The sequence below is a fragment of the Carcharodon carcharias genome, chromosome 13, assembly GCF_017639515.1.
Source record: "Carcharodon carcharias isolate sCarCar2 chromosome 13, sCarCar2.pri, whole genome shotgun sequence".
In the NCBI taxonomy this organism is placed as follows: domain Eukaryota; kingdom Metazoa; phylum Chordata; class Chondrichthyes; order Lamniformes; family Lamnidae; genus Carcharodon; species Carcharodon carcharias.
Window position 1 is genome coordinate 138,713,623 of NC_054479.1, and position 27,307 is coordinate 138,740,929.

Consider the following 27,307-nt stretch of genomic DNA (forward strand, 5'->3'; position numbering starts at 1 on the left):
ATTCCTCCCATTAGTCTGTGGGTTCGAATCTGGGGCTTTAGCCCCCAAACTTCAGTTACCACCGGGTGAGTTGGGGGGTGGGGGGGTACAAAGACTCCTCTATTTTGCCAGCCCCCACTTGTTTGCAGCATAGGTTTTAAATTTTAATGAGGATGCTGTGGACACGATTTCCACCTCGACCCACTCGAGCGTGAAATGACGTGCACTGACATCGGGCGAGCGTCCCTTGGTCAACGCCCACTCGCACAATAACTCGGTCGGTGGGTGTGTTCCGGAGACGGAGCCGCGCCCGCCACTGATTAAGAGGCCAGTTGACACCCCATTTGACGGCGATTTAAACGTTTCCCTTGTGGTTTCTTGGTCATCGCGTGGACAGAACGAGCAGGCGGGCAGGCCACAATTTGAGTAAACTCGTCCACGGGTGGGATGAGGAGGGTCAGCAGCATCGTCAATGTGAGTAGGGAGGAACTCTGGAGATCGTGCGCTGCTGGTGGCTTTTTGAACTGGACAGCTCCATCTCGCTTCAGAGCTTTTCTAGGCTTCATTTCAGCACTCATTGGTGTCTTCCAGGTCCCCTGGAAGATTCAGACTGCGGGGGCCCCTTCCAGGTACCAGACGCCCTTCCATTACCCTGATAATAGGGATTGGGGTCTCTGCTGGTGATACCTCCTCTGAGGAGGAAGAGAGGGGCAGAAGGGAGAGGAGGCAGGTGTCCCAATGCAGCTTCCAGGCGAGGGACCTGTGGGAGGAGAGGTGCAGGCACAAGGGGCGCAGGGTCAGCAGGAAGTCCAAGGTGGAAGGGGCTACAGAAGATGCCACTATCTTGCTGCCCGGGTTTACAGGCGGCGATGCAGCTATCTCAATATGTCCGAGGTGCAATGCCAAAGGAGGGTCCGTCTCTCCAGGGAGACCGTGACCTCCATTTATCAGAGGATCGGGCCTGAGATCAGCTCCGGCTGTGTGGGTGGACACCCCATGCCAGCGGCTCTGAAGGTCACAGTGGCCCTCAACTTCTATGCATCCGGCGCTTTCCAGGGCTCAGTAGGGGATCTATGTGGAGTGTCCCAATCAGCTGTCCACAGTTGTGTCATATTGGTGACAGAAGCTCTGTTCAGGTGTGCATTGACTTTCAATCATTTCCCCACAGAGGAGGCCAGCCAGGCTGAGCCAGAGGCTTTGCAGTGATTGCTGGGTTCCCTGCATCCAGGGTGCTATAGTCTGTACACATGTGGCCATCAAGGCACCAGCGGGTGAGCCCGGTGCCTTCATCAACAGGAAGGGCTTCCACTCTATGAACGTGCAAATAGTGTGTGATCACAGGATGCAGATTCTACAAGTCTGTGCAAGGTCCCCTGGCAGCTCCCATGACACTTACATACTGAGACACTCCCAGGTGCCGGGGCTCTTCAGTGCTCCAGCCCAGCTGGATGGATGACTGTTGGACGACAAGGGCTATCCGTTGAAAAGATGGCTCATGACATCTCTCCCCCACGCAAGGACAGAGGCAGAACAGGGGCACAACAGGAGCCATGCCTCCACAAGGGCGGTGGTAGAGAGGACCATTGGTCCTCTGAAGATGCACTTCCAATGCCTGGACCATTCAGGGGGAGCACTACAACGCCCCCCCAGTTTGTGTGTCATTGATAGTGGCTGCATGCTCCGCTCTCCACCATCTGGCACTGGCAAAGGGGTACCCACTGGAGGAAGATGATGTCGACTCAGCTGCACAGGCCCCAGATGATGAGTCCAGTAGTGAGTCCCAGGACGAGCACCGTGAGGAGAATGCTGAGGGGATAGACGCTGAACTGGGTAATCTCCAGGGAGGCAGAGACACCAGGGACACATTGATCCAATGCTCCTTCCGCTAGGCTACCAAATAAGAACCACCAACACATGCCAGGGAGCAGGCTCCATACTCGATCCCAGAGAGAAGCATTTCTTTGGCCACCAAGATACACTCAGTCCCTGTACAATAAAGTTTAAAGAGACCCACATCCAGCATTAAATACTGGCCTACCCTGCACCTGCAGAACAAATGAAGCATACTCAAGCCAATAACACAAAATCAAATGTCACTTAATATTGGAACTCACAGATTCTTGAACTGAACATTAACCAGTGCAGGTAGTCACACCATTAAAAAACAAAAAGCAAAATGGGGGAACAAAAGGTCACCTGTGCCAACCCCTCTTGTGCTTAAGATGCTTTAAACTATGTCCAGGTGCTCCCCACCTCGCTGGCACCGGCACTGGAGGCAGATGCTGATTCTGCTGTCTTGTTGGCCTTGGTGACCTTGGCGGTCGTCCTCTGGCTATTGGAGCCTGTGAAGGCCCCACCTGGGAGGGAGTGGTCAGTGCAACAACTGGCATCTCCCCAGTTATCGCAGCCTCATCAGATGTGACAGTCAATGGCAGAGGGTTGGGGGAGCTGCTACCGTCACCCAGACCACCCTGAGATGAGATCACAGAGATGACAGGCAGCTCGTGCGCCAATGTGAGGTCTCTCTGGACCTCCCTGTTTACCACTGATGGACGGGGCACCTAGCTGGGATACTGGGTGCCTCATCCATCTCCCAGACGAATACTGATGAGCTGAGGTCAGTGCCGGTGTGAGGGCTTGCAGGTCCGAGCGCATCCCCAGGGACCCCTGACTCTGTCCCTGGAGCTGCTTCTCCATGAGGGTCACCACTCTCTTCACGGAGGAGGCATTGCGCTCGGCCATAAGGGTCAACACCATGGTCATGCTCCACAGGGACTCCTCAAAAACGGAGACCATGGCACCCACACCCTCATGGATCTCCGCCAGATCCTCCCCTATACCCCGCTGGACATCCAGCTTCTGCTGCCTAATGGATGGCTCCAGAGGCTCATCATCTGCCTTCAACTCAGTATCGACCTGGTCTCCAGGGGTCCTCCGACTGCCGGTGCCTTGGGCACTCTCTGCCTCCGCGAGTATGAAGTGCCCTCACACTAATGTGCGCCGAAGGACTAGACAACGATCTAATGCCCATTGAGGTGTTGGTGTCTGCACTGGTGCCTGCTTGAGAGAGCGGGTGTGACACTAGTGTGTGGGGAGCATGGTGGTCCTCCAGGCTCAGGGGTTGGCCTTCAAGGTCCTGAGTGCAAGCGCCTGCTGGTGAACCTAAAAGGGGGAAGAAGGACATGTCATTAGTTAAAGTCATTACACTGTGACTGTGCATGCCAGACACCTTGATGAGACAATGGAGATCTGCATCATGGTGCCCTCGTCTTTCGATTATCAATGGGGACTCAAGATTCGAGGCTCACATCAATGAAGAGACAACAATCCGAAATTCTCATCTCAGTGCACTGCACTCTTACCTTCGTCTGACACCCCAACATCATCGTGGCCGGCTGACCGAGGTGCATGCGGCCTCTCAAGCTCCAAGGCCTCCTGCTCAAAGCGGAGGTGTGTGTGCTCCCCGCCAGTCCGCAACCTCTCAATACTGTTATGGGATGTCTTTTCCTGAAAGGGTAGAGGAGCATAGATTAATCCACTCTCTACCTGCAGGGTCATTGCAGCCTGGCCAAACCCAGATGAAAAGCATCTTGTAGGGCACTTCCGAGTCGTGGCTCAAGCAGCCAGGGCTCACCCCCTTGGCCAACACTGGCAACATTGACAGGTGGCACTCAGACTCTAGCACCCCTGAGCTCCACGGTGGGGGAGGGGGGGGAGGGCGTGGGGGGATGGCCAGCCCTTAACGCTTCTCCGCACTGACTCAGGCCAACACGGCACTCACCCTTCCTTAGCACAGCACATCATAGGAGCGCTTCCGGCACTGGAGTCAGGGACACTGCGCCATGTTGTGGCTGCTCACCCGGACTGCCACCTCCTCCCATGCCTTCTTGGTGAGTTGCGGCGGCCTCCTCCTCCTGTCTACGGGGACAAGGGCGCCTCCTTCTGGCAGCCACCTCTTCCGGGTGGTGGGGGGGGTGGTGGGGGGTGCAAGGCGCTCATCGGAGAAACGCGGGTCCGACTGACCCACCAGCCTCAGCTCCCACATGGGGTTCTCCTTCCTGGGTCACAGCCATGTCACGGTTGATACAAGCAGCATCGCCGGGGCTGTCTGCGCCACATTTGAATTGGCCTCCGGGTCACCATTGGACCCAGCGGACAACAGGCCTCCGTCCCCCGCACCCTCCCCACCCCCACCCCCGCCCTCTCAGAGGTTCTCCAGCCGGCTTTCACACTGGGTGGGCCTTAATTGGTCAGATTCCTGACCACCACTGCCCCACCCCCATCGAGGTCAAAATTCTGTCCTATATTAACACAGAGATAAAAACAAAAAACTGCCGATGCTGGAAATCCAAAACAAAAACAGAATTACCTGGAAAAACTCAGCAGGTCTGGCAGCATCGGCGGAGAAGAAAAGAGTTGATGTTTCGAGTCCTCATGACCCTTCAACAGAACTAGACTCGACCTCTCCCTCCAGCAGCACCGCCGTATCCTTTTTCAAAGCTGCGCGTGCCCCCAGTTTCATTTTATTCTTCGGCTCATCCGCCGCCTCAACAAGAAACTTTTTCTCTTTCTCTCAAGTGCTAAGGAACGCAAGCTCCAACAACTCATCGACACCAACACCCATCTAGGACCCTCCACCCCTGCCTGTCCCTCCGTCCCCACCCCATCTTCCAATCCCAACCCCAGCCGTGTATTCACTATACCCCCTGACCTTCCCCTCTCCGATGCTGAACGTTCAGTACTTAGCAAAGGACTTAGTTTCATACCCTTACACCCTCACCTCAATGAATTTCGGGCTCGGCACGACGCTGAAATCTTCTTCTGCCGTCTTCGTCTCCGGGCTCACTTCTTTGGGCAGGAGTCCTCTCCCCGTTCAACGGATCCTTTTACCCATCTCCAATATTCTCCCTCCACCTGGACCCCTCCCTCTGGATTCTTACCTTCTCTTGACCTTTTCATTGAGAACTGTCGGTGCGACATTAGTCGTCTCAATTTCTCTGCTCCTCTCACCCATTCTAACCTCTCTCTCTCTGAACTTACTGCACTCTGTAGTTCTACTGAAGGGTCATGAGTACACGAAACGTCAACTCTTTTCTTCTCCGCCGATGCTGCCAGACCCACTGAGTCTTTCCAGGTAATTCTGTTTTTGTTCTGTCCTATATTGTTACTTCAGTCTGTACTCGACTGTGTGCAGCTTGCAAGAATTAAGCCAGACACGAACTCTTGAGTTAAACAGATTAGATGTTGGTTTTATTGCACGAATCAGCAAGAGATTGTTATTAAATATTGAATATTAAAAATGTTGAAAATGTACAATTACATCCTACTTCCCACTAACATGCACAAACACACATTCAAGCCCCCAGCATGCAGAAACAAATACACCCTTACAGAGTATCAGAGGTTAAACTTAGCCAAGTTAACGTGCGAATTGAAGTCAATAAAGATTCATCGATCGTATCCAGAGGCGTTGGTTCTCAGCTGAGGTGTTTACTTTTCATGGCTGTGGCTGGTATCTCCCTTTTCTCCTCCTGGAAATGTTGTTGCAGAAACCCAATGGCGTTTTGTAAAGAGTCTCTGTGTGCTGGAGAAATGCAGACACACTTTTAACTCAGAAAAACAGGGTTCAAACCTTAGGTGGAGTCTTGTAGAGAGAGAGAGAGAAGGCCAAAAAACATCTAGCTAGAATATCTTCCAAATCCAAAATTCAAGCATCTACACAAAAGGTTGTATCACACAACCTCTCCCCAAGTTGGTTGTATATTCCAAAAGCAAGTTGATCAGCTCATATCGCTCTGCTTAGTCATTATGATAACTGACATGATTGACTCATTTCTAATGTTCCAGCAAGTAACTCCTGAATGGTTCATTTTTTTCTTCTGGTAGTGACAGGAAAGAAGCTTTTCACACCTCCAGGGTGTCTGCTGGTGCTTCCATATACCCTGTGTCTCCATGAAATGGATTGTGGCTACACAATTGCAAATTGGCAGCCATTTAAGTCAGTGTCTATGTGTTCCAATGAAATGTTCTGTTTAAAAAGTTTAATATGTGAAACCAGCCAATGAGATATCAAATTAATTCTATATTGCACATTTCTGTGACATAGAGTAAATCCACTTAGAGCACTCTAGGCTTTATCTCTGCAGCAGTCCTGAATTGAAACACCAAGTACAAGCCAGCAGAAATCCACTTAAACATCCAGCATAAATCAATTTAAAGGCAAAATTATTCGGATTAGAATATGGAAAACATGGAGGTAGGACACAAGTAGAGTAGAAGAATGACGGCTTCAGGGTTCACATAGAGTGGATATTAACTATCATTTTTAATTTTGGTCAGAGACTATAGCAGTTAGAAACCTGTATCAAAACAAAACAGCTTTTACTTTAACAAAATGTAATCCAAGGAAAATAAATGATTTAAAAAAAGCATAAATGGCTCAAGCATGCTTTGGTCTCAATTTCTCTTTACATTAGAATGGCTTCTCAGAATAGCTTGTAATTACTTTTAAGAAAGTGAAAGCTATACGGTGTAGTGATTTTGCAAAATGAAAAACAGTTACATAATGGAAGGTATGTGTTAAATAAGGTAACGCAGAGAATGGACTATTTGCAACAGCGAGCTGACTGCTGGAAGTAACCCTATCATATATGGCACAGTTTGCCAAATAAATTGAATGTAAGGGTTTATAAGATCCATAGACGTGAACACACATACGAACATATGAATTAGAAGCAGGAGTAGGCCACTCTGTCCCTCGAGCCTGCTCAGCCTTTCAATAAGATCATGGTTGATCTGATTGTAACCTCAACTCCACATTCCCACCTACCTCTGATAACCTTTCATCCTCTTGCTTATCAACACTCTATCTACCTTTCCTTTAAAAATATCCAAAGACCCTGCTTCCACTGCCTTTTGAGGAAGAGAGTTCCAAAGGCTCACGACCTTTCTCCTCATCTCTGTCTTAAATGAGTGACCCCTGATTTTTAAACTGTGACACTGGCCATGCAGTTAAGGCACTTAGTGACACCAGCTTTAGCCTTGGAGCATGTTGTCAACTGAACTCATTGGAAAAGGGTCAAAGAGTAACAAGGTCAAGTCCATAAACATAAATCACTGTTACATAAGAAACCCAACAAGCTCTCACTGAAGTAAAAGAAACTGGGAAAGGGGGGTGGGGGAGGGGGGCGAGGGGGTGTGGCAGGTGGAAGGTCAGGAGATCCAATCTTTTAAAAATTAACGGGATCAATGGCCCAGCCGCGATGAAAAGAAATTGGGAAGGAGAGGCACGTGAAATTATGGTAAACTAATGCTTGCTTCTACTTATTGTCATTAACAATGGAACATACTGTCATCTTAGAGTGGTCAATTAGACTCGATGGAAAATCCAGTGGGCTGATTGCTGAATGATTTGGATACATAGAAAAATCACTTGTGGCCGAATCAGGGGTGAGATAGAAATGATTCTTGTTGATCAGACCAAAGCTAAGTGAAACTGGAAGGATTGAATGGGCAGTTTTAATTGCTACATTTGTGTGTTTTAGCCTGAGGGATTTATTAATTTAAGCAAGGACCCATCATATTGAAACTATTTTCTGTTTATTTAATTACCTTCCAACGCACAGTCCAGCACATCCTGTCTAGTTCACTAAGTGCAAGTGATGCAGATTAATGCATAGATGAGAGAAAAGGACATTTTTATATTTTTTCACTTTGCTTTTAATGATGAACCCATTAGGTTTGGAAAACATGTCCTAAGGGTATCTAGATTTGCTGTGGTTTCTCAAGTTAACAGCAATACTTAAAGAGTTATCTACTTGAATTGTAGTGCTGGCCAATATCTAATTAAAAACTGAATATCGTTGGCTCCACTGATTACATTTAAATAGAAATGCAATCTGGAAAGTCCTTTCATATGATCAGCCAGTCAACTGCTGTCCTGCTTTAGTGGCCATGCAATACCAGGCTCTTGGGTTGTCACTTCCAGCCTAAGAATCACTGTCCATCAAGTCTGAATTAAGCAGTCCACTTTTGCAGTTGCAGCACTCAAGAAATTCCAACAATAATTTTCACTCATGTATCACCTTTAACGTCCGAGTGTTTCGCAGAAACAGAGATAGTTACTGAAATCAAAAAAAAGACAATAATTAGGGGAGGGGGTCAATAATATGATTGAAGAAGTAGATTTTGCAAAGGCTTTGGAAAAGAGCTGACTAGCTAAGGGAACCACAGTGTAAAATCAAGACAATAATTGTTCCTGGTATGTTAATTTTCTTACGTGTTCATGGGATGTGGGCTTCACTGGCTAGACCAACATTCACTGCCCATCTCTAATCGCCCTTGAGAAGAGATGGTGGTGAGCCACCTTCCTGAACCACTGCAGCCCATGTGCTTTCGGAGCACCCACAGTGCTGTTAGGAAAGGAGTTCCAGGATTTTGACCTGGCGACAGTGAAGGGACGATGATAGAGTTCTAAGTCAGGATGGTGTGTGGCTTGGAGAGGAACTTGAAGATGGTGGTATTCTTATGCGTCTGCTGCCCTTGTCTTTCAAGGTGGTAGAGGTCGCAGTTTGTTAATTGGTATGTTAATTATATCATTAAGATACACAGATGAAGGGCTTTGTTTAATTAAGCACCTAGAGTACTTATAAAAAGAGGGATGCATGGGACACCAGGGCCAGAACTTACCTTTGACATGAGGGCGCGTACCCGACACGCACAAACATGAAATGATGCACGATGATGTTGGGTGTGTGTTCTGATGTCATCACGTACTTGCGCGATATTTCGTTCAGCGGGTGCGCGCCGGAGTCAGCTCCACGCCTGCCGATAATCGAAAGGCCTATTAAGGCCATAACAAGCTCATTAACTTCAAATGTACGCTGGCCGTCCTGCCTAACAGTTGGTGGGCAGGCGAAAAGGCCAAGCGGATCTTACACCTTTTAGGAAACTTCATTCACCAGCGGGGTGAGGTTTCCTGAAGCTGATACACATTACATCAAAACTTCCTGTTGACATTAAAAACATGTCACATGAGGGGACATGTTTCATTAAATATTTATTGAGTTTATTCATTTTTTTAAAAAGTGCCTCAATCTCCCTGAGGCAGCTCCGTGCCTCAGGGAGATTGAAGCACTCTGTCGTGCGCCTGCGTGAACTGCGTGCGTCCCCTCCTCCCCCTGTCCGCAAAGGTGGTACTCAGCACCGCCGCTCGCAATCCACGCAGGGTGGGCCTTAATTGGCTTCTCAGCAGCCCGCGCCCGGTCCCGCCGAGTCTGCTCAACACGGGGAAGGTTCTGGCCCAGGGCAAGAGGCAGACAAATGTAATGGCATATTCTGTAAATAAAGCAACTGTCAAGAAAAGGTGTTGTGTCTTGTTTCATACTTCACCATCTGGCAAGCCATCCAGATGCAGAGAACATGTGTTAGCTCAGAGGCTGATGAAGGTTGTAGAGGGAGTGGCAAGATCACGGGAGAATCTGTAAACAAGACTGAGCATTTGAATTCAATGTATTGATGGGGAGGGGGCAGTGCATAGAAGTGATAGAGGGGAGAGGGGCTTTGGATAAATTGGATTTTACGTGGAACGGAAATTGAGAGACTGGTCAATAAAGCGTGAGAGAAGCTCAGGCTGGAGGTAATGCAAGTGTGAGTGAGGTGTAAATAGGCACCCGAGGCCTGTTTTATTTCACAGCATACTCTTCCCACCGACTCACTTGGCTTGCAAAATGGATGAATTACAGTGTCTAAGGTTTTCAATGAATTTCCAACATCAGCAAATATCAGAACTCAAATTGCAACCCCACTCTATCCTTTAACCTTATCCTGCTTTCTATACAGTTTAGACTTGATGAAAAGATGACAACACTACCTGTTTATAAAGGTTTGCTGGAATCACTGGATAAAAACAGAAATAATGCAACTTTCTGTGAGTGTAAGGCTTAGAAAGAGGTAAATGTAACAGTATACAGAAATACCATATTTAATTAAACAACTCCATCTCCTTACTTTCTCAACATATCCCTCAAACCCATCTGCCCCCAGAATTGGCCCTTGAACTAATTTGTCATGTCAAAAACTCCCTGGCCACTTATTTCCCAAATCCATTGTCCAAAGCATTCCTGGGGAGAGGAACATTTTCCTAGTTTTGTCACTTACAGTAAGCAAGGCTGAATCTCTGTGTCCTAACAAAGGTCCTTAACAGTGTCAGAAGAGCTGCCTCTAGTACACTATTGTGATTCTTATGCTTTTACAGTGTCATCCTCCTGGTGTCTTTGAGTACAATTGCCAAATTGTGCTAAATTGTGTGAGCAGTTTTGTGTTGTGGGCACATGCCCAGGCTGAAACAAGTCCAAACTGAGTTTATACACAGCCTTTACAATGATCAGAGTGGAAAGGCTTTCAACCTGGCTGGGTGAGCTGGATTCCATCCTTAGTTCCTGAGGTAAACAGACAGTGTCTTAACCTGTTGATCCAAGCAGTTCCTACGTACTTTATATATGACCCAATGGATTCATTTTCCTGGCTCTAACTTATTGTCAGACCCCCTCAGGTGGGTTGGGGAGGTGGGGGGAAGAGGGAGTTGGTGAGTCCAAGTCCATTGCCAACTTCTTGGGGAATTCCTACATCTGACTAAGCTGTGCCATATTGCCAGAGAATTGAAGAGGCATGTCCATGGAGCCTCCATGCACCTCATACCTTGTTTGCGTAATGGGCCTGCATCTCAAAGGTAAGCCACAGAAAAAGCACGGCCTGCTTCATTTTGTCCCTGTGACAGCTTTGTTGAGTTGTCCTTTTCTCTTCTCCCGCATTCATGGCCAGAATGATTGACTCCCTCTCCCATAACTAGGCCATCCCCTTTACACCGACAGAACAGTTGTCCTTGTGCTCACACCATCTACTATTTACTCATCACTGAATCTTATTCTCTCTTTGGTACCGCTCCTGCACTTTGCCCAGAGATTTGGCTCTCCATAATTGGATTGTCCCACAGTATTAGTGCAATTTATCCCAGTGAAGGGACCATGTGGTGATGTTTTTACAGGTGTTCTTTTGTGTTGTCCACTCAATTCTATAAGAGCTTTAGCACAACGAATACCTAGATTAAGGAAGCACACACAGGAAAATTTTTCAGTGTGTTTAAAAAGGGCAGGCAATTACAATTTTCTTAGGACAATGAAATCATGGTTATCTTTGTGCTACACGTGGAGCTTGTATCCACTGAAAATGGCTGAAATTGCCCAAGATCAGTTCACATAGCACCTTAAATGTGTGAGGGAGAGGTTGGCTCTGAAATGCTGCCTGTGTTCCAATGGTCTCTCAGCATAACTCTGACAGGAGATGGGAAAAACCCAATATGGAGAAAGGTCATAAATGGCTGAAAATGGTCATTTCTAATTGTAATTGAATATCAGCAGTTCAAAGCCATTATCTTCAGTCCCCATTCCAAACTCCGTTTCCCAGATACTGACTCCATCCCTATTCTTGGCAACTGGCTGAGCCTAAGCCAGACTGTTTGCAACCTTGGTGTCATATCTAACCCCGGGTTCAGCTTCCGATCACATATCCACACCATCACTCACACAGCCTATTCCCACCTCCACTACATCATCCAACTTTGACACTGCTTCAACTCATCTGTCGCTGAAACCCTCCTCTACACCTTTGGTATCTCTAGATTTGACTATTCCAGTGCTCTGCTGGTTGGCTTTCCACATTCCACATCCTGCACAAACTTGAGTTCATCCAAAGCTCTGCTGCCCAAGCCTGAAATTGTACCAAGTTTATTTGTCACCCCTGTGCTCGCTGACCTACATTTACTCCCAATCAAGCAATGCCTTGATTTTAAAATCCTCATCCTTGTTTTCAAATCCCTCCTTGCCCCCTCTCTATCTCTATAATCTCCTCCAGCCCCACAACCCTGCGAGATATCTGCCCTCATCTAATTCTGGTCTCTTCAGCATCCCTAATTTTAATCGTTCCTCTGTTGGTGGTACACCTAAGGTCAGAAATTCCCTCCATACACTTTTCTGAATCTCTACCTCACTTTCCTCTTTTAAGGTTGCTCCTTAAACCTTACCTCTTTAACCAAGCTTTTGGCCACCTGTACCTAACATCTCCTTATTTGTCTCAGTGTCTAATCTTGCGAAGCATCTTGGGGTGACTTATTAAATTAAAGGCACTAAGTAAATATATAACAAAAACAAAAATACCTGGAAAAACTCAGCAGGTCTGATAGCAACTGCAGAGAGGAATACAGTTGACATTTCAAGTCCATATGACTCTTCATCAGAACTAAGGAAATAGAGAAATTGGGGTGAAATATAAGCTGGTAGAGGGGGGTGAGACAGGTAGAGCTCAACAGGGGGCCAGTGATCGGTAAAGGCAAAGAAGAGATTGACAAAGATGTCATAGACAAAAGGACAAAGGGGTGTTGATGGTGGTGATATTATCTAAGGAATGTGCTAATGGGGACTTTAAGGGTAGCAAGCAGGACAAGCTAGTGGCAGATGGCCCTGGTGGGGGTGGGGTGGGGGGAAGGGATCGAAATGGGCTAAAAGGTGGAGATAAAACGATAGATCGAAATAAATTTAAAAATTGGTGGGAAAAGAAAAATATATTTGTAAAAATATAATTATAAATTATTGGTCAAAGGGGCATCAGAAAGTGGGGGAGGAGAGAGTTCATGATCTGAAATTGTTGAACTCAATATTAAGGCCGGAAGGCTGTAAAGTGACATATCGGAAGATATGTCCTCCAGTTTGTGTTCAGCTTCACTGGAACAATGTAGCAGGCCAAGGACAGACATGTGGGCATGAGAGCAGGGTGGAGTGTTGAAATGGCAAGTGACAGGGAGGTCTGGGTCATGCTTGCGGACAGACTGAGGTGTCCCGCAAAGCGGTCACCCAGTCTGCGTTTGGAATCTCCAATGTAGAGAAAATTGGGAGTAACGAATGCAGTAGACTAAATTGAGGGAAGTGCAAGTGAAATGCTGTTTCACCTGAAAGGAATGTTTGGGCCCTTGGACGGTGAGGAGGGGGAAGTAAAAGGGTAGGTGTTGTACCTTCTGTGGTTGCATGGGAAGGTACCGTGGGAGGGGGTTGAGGTATAGGGGGTGATGGAGGAGTGGACCTGGGTGTCTCGGAGGGAACGATCCCTGCGGAATGCTGCCAGAGGGGGGGTGGGGGCGGAGGAGTGGTGAAGGGAAGATGTGTTTGATGGTGGCATCATGCTGGAGTTGGAGGAAATAGCCGAGGATGATCCTTTGAATGCGGAGTCCGGTGGGTAAGTAAATATATGTTGTTGTTCTAGTTAACCCATTTCACTGGAGCTACTGCTGGTCTGGTGCTGGAATAACTATTGGAGATAGAGGAGCCGAGCATGATCAATAAATGGGTCACTCCACAATGTTGGGCAGCTGTTATAAATTTTGTTTAGTGCCCATCTGATTCACTAGAGACACTCGATCGTCAGTGATACCAATCCATTTGATTCAGAAGCATCCTCACTGCCACATCCAATCCTATGCCTACAAGATTCTGGCACTCAAACATTTCTAATAGGAATCACCGGATAATAACTGGAAGAAGGATAGGTTTCTCCACTCCTTAACTCGGTGATGCCACAGCCAAAGGTGTCCCTAATGCTGCCTCATCTAACTCCACAAAGACCAGGGGTCAACCTTAACTTTGCAATCTGTTGGCTGCCTGTTTAAGATTTGGTATTATTTTTGGTTGATTGTTTTTCATTACAAACATTGCCGGCCAGAAGAATTTTTTGCTTAATGGATTCCGTCACCATTATGGGTTGATATTCCTCTAAAAGGAAACGCTTGCATTTATACAATGCCTTTCTTGACCTTGGGACATCTCAAAATACTTTACAGCCATTGGAGTACTTTTGAAGTGTAGTCACTGCTGCAATATAGGAAACACAGCCACCAATTTGCGCTCAGCAAGCTCCTACAAACAACAATGTGATAACGGTCAGGTGATCTGTTTCTGTGAAATTGATTGAGAGATAAATATTGGCCAGGACACCGGGGGATAAATCCCCTGCTCGTCTTCAAAATAATGCCACGGGATCTTTTATGTCTACTGCAGAAGGTAGCAGGGGCCTCAGTTTAACATCTTATCTGAAAGATGGCACCTCCAATAGTGCAGCATTCTCTCAGTACTGCACTGGTGTGTCAGTCTGGATTATGTGCTCAAGTCTCTGGCGGGGGATTGAACCCACAACCTTCTGACTCAGAGCCATGGATACTACCAACTGGACCATGGCTGATGCAGAGCGGGCAACCGCTATGACCGTGAGCAAGCAGCTATTCACGATTTTCCTCTCCTGGAACATCACGGGCTGAATGGCCTCCTTCTGTGCTGTGTCCCATTTTTATTTGCATGCCCCAGTTCAGGCCTGCTCCCTGTCCAAAGTCCAATGAGCCTTTAAATCATTCTGGATTTAAGCAGAATGTAAACAGCCTGCATTTCCTTTGACCTGTGCTTGGCAATGGTCTGGTGGCAGGCTCCAGTGCGCGGTATGTCATGCCCCGCGTTGGGACACCCAACATTCACAGGCCTCGGTAAATGAGGAAGAGGCCACACATGCTCTCTCCCACCTCATCATAGCGGGAACGCTAGCCCCCCTGCACCAGGTGCAGTAAGCTACAAGCGCTGGGGAAGCTTCAGGATAGCCTAGAACAGCCCGATGGAGGCAGCTTCCTGACCTGCACTCTGCCTGGGGATGATCATCATCATCGTCATCATCCTCATCATCATCCTCATCATCATCATCATGATCATCATCATGATCCTCCTCCTCCTCCTCCTCCCCTGCTCATGCATGGAACTGAGCCAGCTGAGGAATATAATGAAAACATCACTGTGGTTTTCAGGGAAGAGCATGCATTGATCTCAGCTCTGAGGTTCTCTCGCACTCCTCGTTGTTTTATAGGCTATTTTTTTTGTTCAACATTAGATGCCACATGAAAAACGGGGCCAGATTTCCCCCTGAACACTGTGGATTCACTACATCTCTAAAGAGCCAAGCAGCAATTATAATGACCTGAATATGTAAGTTGATGGTTTCCTGCTCTATTTCCAACAATTACAATACAATGGCTTGCAGCAATACTGGACCAAGCTACTCAACAGTTGGCAGATGGAACCTACAGAGGGCACAGGTCCTAAAATAAATAAGGTCATTAATTCCATCTGAACCAGTTGCAGGGTGTAAGTCAGTCTGCTTTTCTCTGCTTTACATTTTGTTACTGAGGACAGCTGTTAGACCTTCCCGACCGCATTCTGTCTATCGAACATCGTCTCCAATGCCCTTGTTCCTACTCTGATCTGCCAGCCCAGTTTCTGATGGCATCAACCCTTGGCGTTAACCATTGCCTCTTCCTGTCAAACAGTCCCATCAGTGCCATCGTTGATCATTCATTCACCACACCTATCCGAACCATTTCAGATCACATTCTGCACTTAGTTTGGCGCCAGCACTGCTGGGACTACTGGATGGTCTCTGTTGTTGGCATGATCTATCCATCCAATGCACTCGATAGATCTGTGGTGCTTGATCTCAAATGTCAATTATTTCTTTTTGTTTTCCATTTTTAAACTTCAGATTCCTGCACTGCACAGTAATGCTGAAAACACACAGGGGTTCCAAATGTCTTACAGTTGCTGGATTAGCCAGCCTTCTGTTTCCCCAAATGAACTAAACGCTCATTACGCTTAACCTTCATATCTTGCAATGTCCCTACTCTAGTCATTAATAGTATTTGGGCTATTATCTTGTCAAGTGAACTACCAGTGTTTAAGGCTCATTAACACAGTGCTTTTTTTAACGTAACAGCATAGTCTAAATCTCACACTCAAAAAAATGGATGCAATGTTCATACTTTTCTTGGAGGAATCAAAAATGAGCAAACATAATCTTAACAACAACAACCTGCATTTATGTAGCCCCTATAACATAGTAAAAACATCCCAAGGTGCTTCACTTGAGCCTTATCGAGCAATATGAACCACACAAAGTGATAAAGACCCAAAGCTTAAAATTTAGATCTTGGTCATTTAGGAGGGAAATCAGGAAGAATATTTTCCACTCAGAGGGTAGTAAAAATTGGGAATTCTATCCCCAAAATATCATTAGATGCTAGGGGGCAATTGGAGTTTTCAATGCTAAGGCTATTAAGGGGTATGGTGCTAAGGCTATTAAGGGGTATGGTGCTAAGGCTATTAAGGGGTATGGTGCTAAGGCTATTAAGGGGTATGGTGCTAAGGCTATTAAGGGGTATGGTGCTAAGGCTATTAAGGGGTATGGTGCTAAGGCTATTAAGGGGTATGGTGCTAAGGCTATTAAGGGGTATGGTGCTAAGGCTATTAAGGGGTATGGTGCTAAGGCTATTAAGGGGTATGGTGCTAAGGCTATTAAGGGGTATGGTGCTAAGGCTATTAAGGGGTATGGTGCTAAGGCTATTAAGGGGTATGGTGCTAAGGCTATTAAGGGGTATGGTGCTAAGGCTATTAAGGGGTATGGTGCTAAGGCTATTAAGGGGTATGGTGCTAAGTCTATTAAGGGGTATGGTGCTAAGGCTATTAAGGGGTATGGTGCTAAGGCTATTAAGGGGTATGGTGCTAAGGCTATTAAGGGGTATGGTGCTAAGGCTATTAAGGGGTATGGTGCTAAGGCTATTAAGGGGTATGGTGCTAAGGCTATTAAGGGGTATGGTGCTAAGGCTATTAAGGGGTATGGTGCTAAGGCTATTAAGGGGTATGGTGCTAAGGCTATTAAGGGGTATGGTGCTAAGGCTATTAAGGGGTATGGTGCTAAGGCTATTAAGGGGTATGGTGCTAAGGCAGGTAAACGAAGTTGTGGTACAGATCGGCCATTTTCTAACTAAATGACAGAATGGTTCAAGGGGCTGAATGGCCTGCTCCTCTTTCTGTGTTGCTAATGTGGCTCTTGCTGACAAGACTGGAGGAACATGTCGTTTTGAAACATATGACTGCTAATAATGCAGTTTTTGTTAGCGGTAGTGCAAAATTATAAACCAACCACAGTTCTTGTGTATCAATTATACATTGAAGCCTTTGCTCTCAAGCAGCTCTAACATGCCCTTTGGTAAGTAGAAATAACCAATATTCCCTATAATATCTCTACACTGTGTGCCACCCATTTGTTGCATTGTGAGGTCCCTTTCAGATTGTTGTGGGGTTGTGTATGCACACTTCTTAAAAGGGAACACTGCTTGTGTGCAGCCTGTTAGTCCCCTGTATCTTATGATGCTATATGTGCCTGCATGCCATTGTAACATAAAGGTGCACGGCAGAGCAAGGGTCAATGTGGGACTGGAGAATAACACCGCCCATGGTATGATGTATAGAGCCACATGGTAATAGATTCAGAGAGAACAGCCTAGAAAGAACACTCTGAAACTGGCCTACGTGGAGGTAACAGCATCATGCATGGCAGTAACCTGGCATCTGTAAATAATTAAGGGTTAATAATAAAGGGTTCATGTTTAAACATATAAGTCTCAAGATCTCATCAGTGAGGCATCAAAAGAACCCATGTTACAACACCCTGCGTGGCACATTCCCAATTGCGGTGCAGCTGTGCACCCACGCAGTTTAGAAAGAACATTGGAAATAAGCAAACCTTTTTTGACCCAGCTGTAGAAAAGTTGAGAACGTTCCAATTTAACAAGATTCAGAATGTCTTCGCTCTCTAAAATACATGAGTCAGGGGCAATAAACAGTATCCTAATCCTCATAAAATCATTTGCCATTTAAAGTACTCCTTTTTAATCCTGGAAAGCGATTTCATCATAAATTGTCAAAATTGAAAGCTTCCTTCTGTAGGAAAGCTACTTCATGTTTGCACCCAGCCGCATTGTCATCTCAAGGCTACCAATTTCCCCTTGTGATGTGAAAGTGACTGAAAGATAGAGTACAATACCTTTAGAGTTCAACATTTTTGCTAAACATTTTCTCCGTCTTACTTGATATTGTCTCATAGTCAATTTAAAATCTGGGACAAATATAGAGTAGCTGTGTAGAGAAAACATATGATATGAGACCAGGCCAGCTGGTACTTTCCTCTCATTTTAAATCAGCAACTAACTGACAGCATGGAGATGAGCCCGGGGAGTTAAAACACTCCCGGCCTGAAATCTGAGACTACGAATGCATTTCGCAAACAGCCCACACCCCCATCTACCCACGTGAAACTCACAGAGTGTTAACATTAATCATGTGAAACTCACAGGGTGTTAAAACTAATCCTATATCCATGCAACCCGTAACTACTGTTGTGAGATCTTTTCAATGATATCTGGGGATTTTGGATGTTGCAAGTTTAAATGTAAAAGCACTGCATTGCCTAAGGAGTTCAAAATCCCTTAACCTCTAACTGTGTCGTGTGCAGGAATTTAAAATCGAGTAGAACATAAGACAAAGAGAAATGTAAGAAAGGTTAATTAAACAGACTAAGCATAATAAACACAGCTCATAATTTGACTACAATAACTTTGTTAGATTATTAGAAGGTGGACAAAAATATTCACAGGCTTAGCAAACAGGGCAGTAACTTATGAACTAGAACAATAGGATATAATTGCAGTTACAGAGGACATCAAACTGGGACCATATGTATCTTCACCAGGTGGGTGTGAAAAATCCCACGACACTATTTTGAAGGTGAACAGGGGAGTCCGGACTAATATTTATCCCAACATCACATAAACAGATTATCTAGTCATGATGTTGCTGTTTGTGGGAGCTCTCTGTGCGCAGATTGGCTGCCATGCTTCTGACATGACAACATTACACTTCAAAGGTACTTCATTGGCTATGAAGTTCTTTGGAACATCCTGAAGTTATTATATAAAAGTAAGTCTTTCTTTCTTTTTTATGTATAGCCTATTTATTTTCCCCTCTGTGCAAGATGTCACTTTCATTGGTATTCAATTTTGGCTGCCATTTTTACATAAGAACATAAAAACATAAGAAATTGGAACAGGAGTAGACCATTCAGCCCCTCGAGCCTGCTCCGCCATTCAATAAAATCATGGCTGATTTTCTTGTGTTTCAGTTTCCACATCCCCATCTTCCCCCAATAACCTTTGATTCCCTTGTCTAACAATAATCTATCTACTTCTGCCTTAAAAATATTCAATGACCCCACCTCCACCACCTTCTGAGACAGAGAATTCCAAAGACACACAGCTCTCTGGGCGAAAAAAATTCTCCTCATCTCTGTCCTAAAAGGGCAACCCCTAATTTTAAAACAGCGTCTCCTAGTTCTGGACTCACCCACAAGAGGAAACATCCTTTCCACGTCCAACTCGTCAAGACTGTTCAGGATCTTGTATACTTCAATCAAATCACCCCTCACTCTGCTAAGCTCCAGTGGAAACAAGCCCAGTCTGTCCAACCTTTCCTCATAAGACAACCCACTCATTTTTCTGCCCTCTTGCATATTTTATTTTACATTTTTGGCCATTTCTACTGCAGCTCCTAGTTTAGATTCAAATTCGACCACTTTGCAGGCTGAACGGTTGGGAGTGAGGGGCAGGCTATGGTGTAATGGCAATATCACTGGGCTAGTAATTCAGAAGCCTAGGCTAATGATCAATAGATCTGAAATTGAAAGCTAGTCTCATCACCCATGTGGTTCACCAACGTCCTTTAGGGAAGGAAATCTGCCATCTTTACCTGGTCTGGTTGACATGTGACTCCAGACCCATTAAAGCCCCTTCCAAATGGCTGAGCAAGCCACTCACACCCAAGGTAATTAGGGATCCCCACGTCCCATTGGCAGAATAAAGGAAAGGAAAACAAAGAATCCAAGGCATTTATATAAATTAGAAACATGATGTGGTGAGGGCACAACGCCTCGACACATCCCAATTAGCAACCCAATATTACTCAGCTAACAAGCAAAGTTGGTGTTGAGGATTGGCTACTCAATGTAGAAACTGTCTGATTTTCATTATGATTGGAATCAATGATGATGGATAATCAGACTGTTTCTATGACAACTGACAGATCTGCAGGCAGCCAGGCAGTGTTAAAAATCAATCCATTTGGTTTCTGCTCTTCAGCCAATCTCTTATCCGTGCCCACATTTTTATCATAAATCGATGGAGGTTTGATGTTCATGTGGAACTTCATCAAATTTAACTCTGGGAGCTGACAACTCATCATCGTATTTATTCTATTGCCAGAATAATGCTCATTTCTTTCAGTTTATGCACCTGGTGTTCATTGTGGGCTTATCCCCTTTATTTATTGGATCTGGGTGGTTTTCAGTTTGAAATTCCCATCCTTCTTTTCAAATATCTCACATCCCCTCTCCCCCCCTAATCTCCTGCAGCTCCACAACCTCCTGAGTTAACGGTACTCTTCCAATTCAGGCTTATTGAGCATCCCTGAATTTAATCGCTCCGCTGTTAGCGGCCATGCATGCAGCTACCTGAGAATTCCGGAATTCCCGCTCTACCTCATTTTCCTCCTGAAGACACAGCTTAAAATCTATCTCTTTGACCAAGCTTTTGGTCACCCTTTTCTAATATCCCCTTACGTGACTCAAGGTTTTTGTCCTCACGCCCAACTCGTTTTTTTTTAAATTTTCCTTGCTGCCATTCTCTGCCTAACTTGAGACAAGCTCCCTGTTGGAGTGTAGCTTATTTATGGAATAGATGGCAAACTATTTCATCTCAGGCAACTCCGCTCAAAAACTAAGACCACTGTGACCTCAGTCGTTGAACTCCAAAATGCTAATGATGCTGCAGTAAGTGTTGGGTTAGAAACAGACCTCCAGAGGATCATCAACGTACTTATTGAGGCCTACAAGAAGATGGTACTTACACTCAACATTTAGCAGGCCGAAGACCTCCATCAGTAAGTTCCAAATGCGCATGACCCAGCCATATTGATTAGGGCTTCTGATTAGTGCCTGGAAAATGTGGAACGCTTTCAGTGCCTTTGAAGTTATCTCTCACAAGTGGCTGACAATTAACAAAGAAAGCCAGCGTCACCTGAAATCTGTTGGGTCACTCGAGGAAATGAGAGTTTGAAGGTCGTAACATCAAAACTGAAACCAAGCTCATAGTCTACCATGCGGTAGTGATCCCTACTTTACTGTAGGGGGCTGAAGCATGGGCAAAGTACAGGAGGCACCTCAAGGCACTGGAGTCATACCATCAATGCTGCCTATGGAAGTTCTTCCATATCACGTGGAAGGACAGACACACCTAGATCAGTGCCCTCTCATAAGCAGGCACAACAAGTATTGAGGCTATGATCATCTGCCATCAGCTTCACTGGGTTGGCTACTTAGTTCAGATGTCAGATTCCAGGCTCCCAAAGCAGGTCTTCTTCTCCCAGCTCAGTCAGGGCAGACACACCGGAGGAGGACAGAAGAAGCTCTTCAAGCTTGTGCTGAAAGCCAACATGAAGAAATGCAACATTGACTTTAACTCCTGAGAGACCATCGCCTTGGATTGAAGCAGATGCTGGCAATGTCTGTGGGAAGGATCCTAGCATTTTGAGACCCAACGACAACAAATGAAGAGGGAAGCGGGAGCGGCAAAAAGAACATGCCATGCCCCGAAATAATAATACATGACCAGACATCCCACAAGACAGCAAATTTCCAAGCCCCTTAAAGTCTGCAGATCCTGAATTGGCCTCATCAGCCATTCTCGAACTCACAGAAGACAATCATCCCCGCAAGTGAGAGATAGCCAATAATGTGACTCAATGCCATATTTTGTTTGATAATGCTCCTGTGAAGGGCCTTGGGGCATTTTACTACATTAAAGACACTACATAAATACAAGTTGTTAGTGTTATATAGATACCTCCCTTTCTCCCTTTATTGTATCTATTTGGCTAGTTACAGTTCTATTGTGTTCATCTAATGTGCTTAGTCAGGTATATCAGATTTATTTTAGTTGGTTATCTGTAAATAGCTTTATATCTATCGTTCACTGTTCATTTAGCTGCAAGTAGATGTATTGTTTCTATTACCTTAGGCTCTTGTTTACAGGATACTCCTAAATTCCTGTTTATTTTTACTCACTCATGGGATGCAGGCATCAGTAGGAAGGTCAGTATTTATTGCCCATACCTAATTTCCCTTGAGAAGATTGTGTTGAGCCGCCCTTGTGAACCACTGCAGGATTTTGACCTACAACAGTGAAAGAATAGCAACATATGGCTGAAATTTAGCCTCCCTACCACCACTCAACCCTGCCAAGGGCAGGTTGGTAGCCAGGCAGCAGGGGACATGGGCACCATGCCATGGATGGATATGTTCTTGGCACCTACCTGCCAACCCCAGCTCTGGACACGATTTTACCATCGGTGGGGGAGGTGTTCAGAGGCCAGCCCACCCGTGAGCCAGTTGAGACCCTTAAATGAGACCCAACTTATGGCCGCTTAAGGGCCTCTTCCCACCATCACTAGGATTTTAACTGCGCCCCCCCCCCCTGCCAAAAATATGATGCCTGACAGCTTTCTCTGCCCGTGCTTGTGACACTTCAAGGTAGGGTGTGGGGTGTGGGGGCGCGGGGCAGGGGGGGGGGTGGTGGGGCAGTGGTGGTGGATAGTCAGGGTAATCCTTTTATGGCCCCCCATGTCCATTGGAGGCTGCCCCCCACCCCCCCCCCCCACCCCACCGCCAGCATTTGTTTCCCATCCCTAATTACCCTTGAACTGAGTGGCTTGTTCGGCCAGTTCAGAGGGCAGTTAAGAGTCAACCACATGGCTGTCGGTCTGGAGTCACACGTGGGTCAGACCGGGTAAGGATGGCAGATTTCCTTCGCTAAAGAGACATGAGTAAACTAGATAGGTTTTTACAACAATCAGTGATGGTTTCACGGACACCATCACTGAGACTAGCTTTATATTCTAGACTTTATTAATTGAATTAAAATTCCACCAGCTGCCATGGTGGAATTTAAAACAAAAACAGAATTACCTGGAAAAACTCAGCAGGTCTGGCAGCATCGGCGGAGAAGAAAAGAGTTGATGTTTCGAGTCCTCATGACCCAAAACTCAGCAGGTCTGGCAGCATCGGCAGATAAGAAAAGAGTTGACGTTTCGAGTCCTCATGACCCAAAACTCAGCAGGTCTAGCAGCATCGGCAGAGAAGAAAAGAGTTGATGTTTCGAGTCCTCATGACCCAAAACTCAGCAGGTCTGGCAGCATCGGCAGAGAAGAAAAGAGTTGACGTTTCGAGCCCTCATGACCCAAAACTCAGCAGGTCTAGCAGCATCGGCAGAGAAGAAAAGAGTTGACGTTTCGAGTCCTCATGATCCTTCAACAGAACCGTTGGTTCTGTCGAAGGGTCATGAGGACTCAAAACGTCAACTCTTTTCTTCTCCGCCGATGCTGCCAGACCTGCTGAGTTTTTCCAGGTAATTCTGTATTTCTTTTGGATTTCCAGCATCCGCAGTTTTTTGTTTTTATCTCTGTGGAATTTAAACCCTTGTCCCCTGAACATTAGCTCGGATCTCTGGATTACTAGTCCAGTAACATTACCACCACACGTATATCTCCCTCCCCGCTTAAAGGTTATATTTATTGTAACAGGCAGTCAGTTGATCGGAATACAAACGCTGTTGAACAAACGCTGTAAAGTCACAGGTCAGAATCTTCAGGTCAGTCTGCTGTGGCGGGCCCCACTCGCCAACACACGGTGACACACGGTGACACACGGTGACATCGGCCATGCGTCCCTACATCACCGCTCGTCATTCAGGCCTTCAGTTCGGCGGGTGAGCGCTGGAGTCAGCTGCACGCCCGCCGAACTGTCGAAGGCCTAGTGAGGCCATTTTAAAAACTAATTGAAACAATGAACGGAGCCGCCCGTCCAACCTTAAGGTTGTCGGTCGGGGGAGGTTGGGGGGGGTGGTGGGGGGGGTGCGGGGGGGGTAGCGAAGAACCCAGGAGGCCTCCACATTTATCAATTTTCTCCCCATCGGGAGCCGGCCCAGGCTGACGCAAGAAAGAGCGGAGGGATCTCCCTGAGGCGCAGAGCTGCCTCAGAGAGTTCCATTACATTTTTGAAAAATTTAAATAAAGAGGAAAAAAAAAACATTTCGGACATGTCCCCTCATGCGACAGTGTCACGTGAGCTGGGACGTGTCGATGGGTTTTAATTAAAAGTTTTATTCAATTTATAAACCCTTCACGAAACCCTCACCCCGCCCGTGGATGAGGTTCCGTGATAAATGCGAAGGCCGCCTGGGTTCTTCGCCTGCTCCCCCCTCCAACCACCGCCCCCCCCACCGCCCCACTGCCAACTTTAAGATCGGATGCGCAGCTCTGTTAATTGTCTTGATTGGTTTTCAAATGGCCTTAATAGGCCTTGGACAGTTCAAAGGGCGCGCACCGGAGTAGGCTGCGCGCCCGCCGAACTGAGGATGTGAATGATGCGCGACGATGTCGGGGACACACGCCCGACATCACCGCGGGTCATTTTTACCTGTCAGCGAGCGAGGCCCCCGCACCCACACACTGGCCCGAAGATTCTGGCCCGTGAAACCTCATCCACGCGCATCCCGTTTCATGAGGTTTCATGGAGGACTTATAACTCAAATCAGTTTTCTTTTTAAAATTCATTGACACGCCCCAGCTTATGTGACACGGTCACGTGAGGGGACGTGTCTGAAATTTCTCTCTCTCTCTCTCTCTCTTTATTTAAATTTTTCAAAATGTAATTAAACTCTCAGGCTGTGTCGTGCCTCAGGGAGATTCCTGCGCTCTTGCGTGTGAATGCGCAAAAGAGCGCAGGGCCCCGACTTAGACTCCTCCCCCCCCCCAACACACAGGGAGCGCTCAGCCCTTCCGGGTGTGCTTCATGCTGGACGGGCCTTAATTGGCCCACTCACATAAAATGGCGGTGCTCATCCAATCACGGGCGGCGATCAGCTCAGCGCCCCCGAGAGGGAGAAAATTCTCCCCATAGAACCATAGAATGGTGACAGCACAGAAGGAGGTCATTTGGTCCATCCAGTCCATGCTGGCCCTCTGCAAGAGCAACTTAGTGTTGCATTTACAAGGTTTGTAAGACTGTTATGTTTTGGGACTGTCACTTTAATTTGAGATTAAAAATTAAGGTGATCATGTGACCTGTTCTGATGTCTGCTTGACAACAAGGCTGGTGATTTGGTTGTTAGAGATTAGAGGAGGTCCAGATTGTTTTACTGAGAAGAAGCTGCAAAATATTTACATCTGGGGACAATAGCAGCAGCCCATGTGTTAACAGTGGATAGGCTGTGAGTCTCTTAAGCCCCAGAAAAGTGTTGAGAATATCAGGTTGTAAACTTTTGTGCTTTAAACTGTCCATTCACTTTCAAGATAGGGAGTTGGGTTCTCAAGGATAGATAATTATCATTTCTACATGGATATGAGGCTCATGTGATTCGTGTAGCCATGGAGATGGGCTTTGAGAGGGGAAGGGTCAAATATATCGCTGAAAGCTTACTGATAATATTTCGCCAGGATCTGGGAGACAGAGAGCAGCTAGAGGCTGAAAGTCTCCATGGCTCATTGTGCAGGGTTGCAGGTGGGAGCTTGCATTCAAGTTGAAAAGAACAAACTCATGAGGAGTTAAAAGAGGCTGGAAGATTTGCCTAGCTTTAGCTAAAGGGAGGAATCTCCAGGAAAACTTGCACCGTGAAAGACAGCTGTGGAGTTAAAGTTTCCAGGCTGGGTAATGAAAGATCAGAAATAAACCCTCAGAAGTTAAGAATCATTTTGGACTGCTTCTGGGAGAATGGAATCTCTATATTACAGACAGTATAGTGTATAATTGATAGTGGGTTATTTTTCACAAGTGTTGCAAATTCCATCGTATAGTTTAAAGTATAAATTGCCTACAAAAATAATGTTTAGTCAATGCTCTTAGTCTGTTTGTTATTATAAATGTCTTAAAATGTGGAATCTTGTGTCATCCGTTCAGCTATGAACTGGAAGTTTCAATTTCTTTTTAACAGTTATCGGTCTCTACAGGGATTGTGACATTAGTCAGTCCCACTCCCCTACCCTTTCTTTGTAGCCCTAGAAACTGCTTCCCTTCAAGTGCTTATCCAACTGCCTTTTCAAAGACACCATTGCATCAGGCTGATTCAGACACGCTCAGGCAGTGCATTCCAGAGCCTAACCACTCACTGCGAGGAAGCACTTTTCCCCATTATCGCCTTTGATTCTTTTACCGATCACCTTAAATTTGTCTTCTCTAGTTTTTCGCCCTTCCACCAATGGGAACAGTTTCTCCCAATCTACTCTGTCTAGACCCCTCAAAATTTTGCACACCTCCATCAAAACCTCCTCTCAACCTTCTTGTCTCTAAGGAGAACAACTCCAGTTTCTCCAATCTATCCGCTCAACTGAAGAATCTCATCACTGGAGGAATTCTCAGAAGTCTTTTCTGCACTCTCTCATAAACCTTCATGTCATAGAAACATAGAAACTAGGAGCAGGAGTAGGCCATTCAGCCCTTCAAGCTTGTTCCGCCATTCATTATGATCATGGCTGATCATCCAACTCAATAGCCTGCTCAGGCTTTCTCCACGTATCCTTTGATCCCTTTTGCCCTAAGAGCTATATCCAACTCCTTCTTGAAAACATACAATATTTTGGCCTCAACTACTTTCTGTGGTAGCGAATTCCACAGGCTCACCACTCTCTGGGTGAAGGAATTTCTCCTCATCTCAGTCCTAAACGGTCTACCCTGTATCCTCAGACTGTGACCCCTGGTTCTGGACTCTCCCACCATCGGGAACATCCTTCCTGCATCTACCCTGTCTAGTCCTGTTAGAATTTTATAGGTTTCTATGAGATTTGCCCCTCATTCTTCTGACTTGGCTTTCTGGCAGGAGGCAGAGAGTGGGGATAAGGGGGTCCTTCTCAGGATGGTGGCCGGTAACTAGCGGAGTTCCGCAGGGGTTAGTGTTGGGACCACAACTTTTCCCTTTATACATTAATGATCTAGATGAAGGAACTGAGGGTATCCTGGCTAAGTTTGCAGATGATACAAAGGTAGGTGGAGGGACAGGTAGTATTGAGGAGGTGGGGAGGCTGCAGAAGGTTTTGGACAGGTTAGGAGAATGGGTAAAGAAGTGGCAGATGGAATACAACATGGGGAAGTGTGAGGTCATGCACTTTGGTAGAAAGAATAGAGACATAGACTACTTTCTAAATGGGGAGAGAATTCAGAAATCTGGAGTGCAAAGGGACTTGGGAGTCCTAGTCCAGGATTCTCTTAAGGTTAACCTGCAGGTTGAGTGAGTAGTTAGGAAGGCAAATGCAAT